Raw genomic sequence first — 6,829 nt, forward strand, 5'->3', positions numbered from 1 at the left:
GGCGGCCGCGCGGGGGCGCGTGGGGCTGGGCGCTTAGCCAGAGGCGCGCAGGCTGGGCGCTAGATTCGCAGGGGGGAGGAGGCGCCCTCTCTGCCCCCACCCACTCGCGCGCACCAACAAGTGGACGAAGACTTCAGAGGAGCAGCGAGAAGGGAACAGGTGGGGGCGGGCGGGTTTCCCCCTAGACAGAGCTGAATCCTCGAAGAGGAAATCCATAAAGAGTAGTGGGGACCGCCTTTGGGAAGACAGATAAAGGCTGATCCTCCTCTTGCCCTGAGCAGAGAGAAAGGAGCTTCATCTAGATGGGGACTATCAGGGCATAGTTAGGCTAAGTGGCCCAAGTGGGGAGACAGGAGAGGGTCGGTGCACCTGGACACATAAAGGAATTGAGGGCCTGGATTCTGAGCCCCAGGAGATGGGGTTGGGGGTGGGAAGCACTTGTGAAGTTGTACCCACATCTGGCTAGGCCCCCCACACCTGGTAAAGAAGTCACAATGAATAAGTGAGTGGGCTGAGGCTATGGGGGGGGGGTCTTAACATCTGGCCCAAGGCCCACATCTGGAAGATTTTAGGGAGAACACATCTGGGCTGAAGGCTACAGCAACAGGGGAATTTGTGAGAGTGGTTAAGATGAAGGGTATTCTAACCTGGGGCAGAGCTGGAGTGGGAGGAGGGCAAGGGGTGGGTCCGGGAAACCAGGGGAGGACTTTGGCCCTCAGCCGCCCCTCAATCTTGGGCACTGGGTGCCCAGGCAGGCGCCAACCCGCACAATCGCTTTTGTTGTCTGGATTGGCTCAGCCCCCCCTTTGGCCGAGGGGAGCTGGGACGCCTGGTTTCCCGGCCCCACCCCTGCGGGTCAGCTCCTCTGGCTTGAGTCTGGTCCTGTCCTGGGCTCACCTCCACAGCCGGACGCTGGGGTCCCTGGGGGGGGGGGCTGCATCCTAGGGAGGAGACTGAACTATGGTGGGAGGTGAGGGGAGTGGGTAGGCGGTGGCTGGACCGTGGGAACCAGACGGCTTTATCTGGCCCAGAACCTCCCCTGCCCTTGGCGAAGGAAAGGCGGATGTTCTTACCCTGGGTCTGGCCAGCAAAGCTGCGCTGTGGGGGCCTCCTTTTCAGCAGTGCCCGGCCCCCAGGCCCGCGGGGCCGCCGTCGCTTCAGCAGAGCTCGTGCCTCTTGCAACCTGGATGGAAAGGGGCAGAGAAGTGGCTGTCACCCTGCTCCCACACACATACACCAAAAACCTTCCCACGCCAGAAAAAGGTCTCCTAATAGTGGCTTCCCCCACCCCATTTAGTGGATTAGGCTTGAGTGTTTAGAGGCTTGGAGAGAATCAGAGACCTAGGGAGAAACAGAGATTGGGGAGGAGGGGTGAAGAGAGAGAGGAAGAAGAGGAAGAGGAGGGAAGAGAGTTAAACACAAAGACAGACAGTGGGAAAGGGGGTGGAGGGAGAGAGAGAGGCAGGTAAGAGATAAGACCACAGTGGTAAGAAGCAAATACAGAGAGACAGATAAAACACTGAAAGACCTAGAGACTGAGATAGGCAGGGAAAGAGGAAATAGAAACAGATGAGATACAAGCAGAGAGAGAGAGATGGAGGGGAAATGGTGAAAAAAGCTGGGAGTTCCGGAGGGAGGCTCTGGTGGAGGAGGGATCCCACACTCACGTCAGTGGCTGCCAGTTAAGGGACACCTGTCTCTTCCTTGCACTGGGGCTGGGGCTTGGAACAGGAGGCACTGGGGTCAGGCACCGCTGGGGGCCTGTGCACTTTGAAGGCTGGCAGCTTTGGACCCTGCAGGAGGCTTCGGAGACAGCCTGGGACTAAGTGGGGAAGAAGGGGACTGAGTCCCTTTCTACCACATGTATCCAGCTCTCCAGTCGAGATGAGGGATGGGGAAGGGAGCCCCTAGCCCCTCTCCTACTACCCCACTTCCGCCCCCACTCAACACTTCACTTGGAACAACCCACCTCGGATGCAGCGGCTCCTCCTAGGTGTCCGACCTGGGCAGCAGCGACAAGCAGCAACGCTATAAATAGGGGGGTGGAAGTCACTCAGGCCCCCCAGAGCCTCAGAACTCCCCAAAGGAGGGCAATGCGGAGAGAGGAAAGCAAGACGAGGCTTGAAGAAGCTCAAAATAGATGTGTGACTAACTTGAGGCACTTCTCTCCGTGCTTCAGTTTCTCCATCTGTACAAAGGAAGGCAAATTGGCTGACTTTCGAGGGGTGAAGGCCACAGCAAACTTGCTTTTGTTTTTCTAATGAAGTGAGTTTGGCGGTAAGATTTTATTGCAAAATATATTATTTATAGAAATTATTTTTAAATGATTTTTTTTAAAGACTCAAGATTCTTAAGCGCATTTGTAAGCCCAGACTGTCTGAGAATCTAGAACCCCGCCCTCCGTGTACGTCCCGTTCTGGGACTCAGCTGCCATCCTGATCTTAGCCGGCAGCTGGCGCCACTTCCACAGACCTCAGCAGCATGGGAGGGAGGTCCCCCCTTTATGGGTCCAGCAGGGTGCTGAGGTGGAGGGGGATATAGAAGGAGTCACAGTCCAGGACTGGGAATCCCAACGCTAAGTTCTAGCCTGTTCTTGCCCTTCTGCGATATATGTCCTGGAGGCAGCCTCTCCTGGTCTTTGGGCCTCAATTTCCCGATTGATCAGGATGAAGGTGTAGTTTTTGGAGGCATGTCTGCGCCCAGAGGGTCTCAGTGGCGGAGCCGCCAGTTCCAGCGCAAGTGCGCCGAAATCTAGGGGCCCCCCAGACAAGTCCATTATGCTCAGGCTAAGGGGAGGGCGAAAGACGAAGGCGCGTGCTCAAGCTCAGAGAGGAGAGCAGTAGGGGATACGGAAAAGGAGACATCCAGCACGCAAGCCCCCTTCAGATGGGTAGGGCCCAGTGGAGGATGAAGCCACCGGGCAGAGAGCCTGCAGGACCCCGAGTCCTGCCGTCATCCCTCCTGCCTTTTCTCCAGGTTAACCCCTTCCTGGCTCCGCCCCCGTTGCGGCTCGGGTTACTAAACGCATTCGCAGAGACCGAGGCGGGAGCGGAGCCCAGAGCCTTTGTAACGGAGCGCTGGGCCACCGGACGGTGGGTGGGAGGCGGGTGTTGGGCAGAGTATTTCCTTCGACCTCGTCACCCGAAGACAGGAAGGGTGGCTATAACCCCCAAATCTATAGGAAATCCTGGATCTTTCTCCGCATAATCACTAGCACTTCATTCAATCCTGGAGTCCTTTGTAGGAAACTAGAGCATCCCCAGCCCTCCTGAAAACCGAGGACTCCCCCCCCACACACACACACGATTCCCCCCGAGCCCCTTCGCCATCAACCCGAGTCCACGTCTTCCTAGAAGAAAACTCAAACGGTCCCCCAAATCTAGAAAACCAGATGTATCAACTCCTATGCATAGTTTCTCCAGAATCTCCCAATGACTTTCCTTCTTAAAGCCCCTAAGAAACTAGGGGAACCCCATTCCAGCTCGAGGGCCCCACCCATCTCTATCATTCTAGGAAAACTTAAAGCGTCGCCCCTTTATAAACTAAAGACCTTTCCCGGAATAAATCCCAGGAGTCCCTGGAGACTTATCCATCTCTACCACAATGGAGGGGACTCCTTCTCATAAAAATCTCACTGCTCCCCGATTCTAACCCCTGCAAAATAGGGGCCCCTAATAAATCCAAGAGCCCTCACCCTTTCATTCCCACATCGAAGCAGTGGGTTCATATTCCCCTAAATGCCAAAGTCCTGGTCTTCCTGGACCACCAGATTTATTGGGTGGAAGAGGGCACAAGAAAGACGGGGCCTCAGGAGGGCTTACCTGGTCGGACGGCCCAGGACCACCGAGACCTCGACTGCCTGGCTGGGTTTGGGACTGGGGTTAGCGATGGATGTAGAGCTGGCGGCGGCTGCAAAGAGCGGCAGCAGCAGCACCAAAAGGAGGGAGCGGCGGCCCCTGGGGCCAGGCCGCCGCATCTTGTCGGGCTCTCGGAGTCCCGCTCAAGGCGATCGGTGTGTCCAGCGGGTCCAGCTTGGCTCGGCCCCGCCCCCCGCCCCCGCCAGAAGACGACTCACTTTCTCCACTGTCCTAGCCGCGGGCTGCGAACTTCCCGCCAATCAGAGCCCTGCGCCTTCAGAGCTCTCCGCGCTGCCAATAGAGAGGCTGTAAGGGAGGGGCTAGAGGGACAGGTGCGGGGCTGAGGTCGCCGGGCCCCCCACTGCTCCAAGACATTGGGGAACCCTCTTGTGAGCCAGAATCCCCAAGGGTGGGGATGCTTACAAATGGGAGGAATGCGGAGGCGGTGGGCAGGATCTCCTAAGCTAGACTTCCACTAGCAGGCCTCATCCCTCCGCTCACAGTTTTGGGAGAATTCAGTCAGAATTTGCCCTCTAGGTGTAGAAGCTGGAGGTCCCCACGGAAGGCCACTTTCCGCCCGAGAGTCTAAAGATTCTGGGAATGGAGTGCTAATCCTACTCTAGGCCCCAGGTCCCACCCCTTTGAGTGTTCCAGGTTCACACTGGACCTTCCCAAAGGATTGGTCCCTTCTCAAGGCCCTGTGCTTCAGGGGCTTCAGGGTCATACATCTGGAAAAGCTTGTTCCTCAGAAGCTCTGCCTCTGGCTTACAGACTATGCTTCCAGAGGGCATCCTGGCTCTGCCCCCTCCTGCATCCCTCTACTCCCAGGGTACCAGACCTCCTTCCCTGCCTGAAACTTTAAAGGCACCCATCAGCAGCCTTCCACCCCCAGAATCGCACATATATATATATATATATATATATGTATGTATATATTATTTTAAGAATGGATTTTTCTTTTTTTGAGACAGAATCTCATTCTGTCATCCTGGTTAGAGTGCCATGGAGTCACTGAATAACTCACAGCAACCTCAAAGCCTTCAGTTCAAGCGATCCTCTTGCCTCGGCCTCCCAAGTAGCTGGGACTACAGGCATCCTCCACAATGTTGCTTATTCTATTTTTTTTTTTTTTTTAAGCTCAGGCAATCCATCCACCTTGTGCCTGGCCCAGACTTTCTCTTTAGAGAGTTCCAGTCCTCTTCTACATTGAGAATCTTCACCATTAGGAGTCCCAAACCACAGGAAGCTTCAAACTCCATCCACATCCCCTTTAGTGGGTTCCAGGCTCCAAGCCTTGCTCACAGCCTTCCGAGTCTCAAGCCCAGCTCCTTCCCTTCATTACAAATGCAAAGCCCCACCCTCTTTTCTCCGAATTACAAACTCTGTCTCTCATCTTCCAAAGTTACTGCCCCCAGAGCTCCAGGCTCCACCTGCTAGGCTCCCCTTTTTCCTCTGAGTCTTAGGTCACACACACTCTCACAGAGAATTGGGACCAGCAAACACTTGAGATACCAAGCCCTACTCTTTTGGTGTTTGCGAGGCTTCTGGGTTCAGGGGCCTATCTCACACAGCAGTTTGGTTCTTATGGTTTCCAGTTTTGTAGCATCAACAACGCCCTCCCAGTGGATCCCAGGCTCCACCCACACAGGATACTAGGCCACAAGCCCTGACTGCAGCGTGCAGTCCACCCCCGACTAAGAATAGCAATTGATCCAGCTTCACCCTCACCCACCACTTCTGCTCCTTCTTCCAGTGGAGGTTGTGCAGGTTAGAGATTCACACGGCCACATTCATACCATCATCGCCACCTACAGCAATCCATACCTCCATCCCACACACTGACATCTACAACTTTGGGTCCACCTTCGCTCAGGGACACACAGCCCCTGAAGCAGAAACGATGGCATGAACACTCCATTCACTGGCATTCATGGACTGTGCCAGCACTATGATAGAGTGCCCAGCTCTGCCCACTCAATGTGGTTCCCAAGATCCCTGCTCACTGGCCTTGAGGGATAGCATGTCCCTGGCCATTCCTCACCCACCCACCCCACTTCCTACCCTTTGGCTGGAGCATTTGCTGGGGGTGCTGCTGAAATTGCTTCCTTCTGCCTGGGATCCAGGGCATCTTCAATGCTGGTTGCTAGGCAACAGCCTCTGGCTCACCACTGCAACTTCCGGTGTTGGCTTCCCCTCCCCCCAGCTCCCAATCCCTCCCTATCAGTGTCATTATCTCCAGGGTCGTGTCTATGTCAGCGCTTGAAGCCTAATCTGATTTCAACCCTTCAGAATCCTTCAGAGTTCTAGATCCCTGACATTCCAGAAGTTTTCTCCCCACTCAGCCGTGCTTTCACATTCATACATACACACACACACACACACATGCAGTATTATCCCTAGTATGGAAAAAAAAAATCCAACTCTTCAGTGTTCTAGATTCACTGACATTCCAGATCTCTTATTTCTAGAAATATCAGCATTCCAGACACACTAGTGTTTTATGTTCTGGATTCTCAGCCATGGGGAACAAATGACCTCAATATTCTAGATCTGTGAGCATTGCAAAACACCACTATATTCTAAATTTCCTGACATTCCGACCTATCTTCCCACATTCTAGAATTTCTAACATTCAAATATCTTCCAGCATTTTGAATATCCTATAACATATAACAAACAATTTCTAGAGTTTGAGATTCACAGCCATTCCAGGACACTCAGGTTTCAGAATCCCTCACCTTTCAGGTCTCTCATTTATCTTCCAGATTCTCTGACAATCAAGACCACTCTGCCATTATGTAGATCTTGGGATGCAAACAAACCTTCTAGTGGTCTGAAAGGTTGATAGTCTAGGATGTCTCCCATTCTCTAGATTCCCTACTAATCCAGATTCCTTTTTATATTCTATAATTCTCTGCATTCTAAATATCCTAGCATGCAAAATATTTCTTTTCTTTTCTTTTTTTTTTTTT

Source organism: Otolemur garnettii, unplaced genomic scaffold (assembly GCF_000181295.1).
Source record: "Otolemur garnettii isolate 467f Iridium unplaced genomic scaffold, OtoGar3 scaffold00233, whole genome shotgun sequence".
Taxonomy (NCBI): Eukaryota; Metazoa; Chordata; class Mammalia; order Primates; family Galagidae; genus Otolemur; species Otolemur garnettii.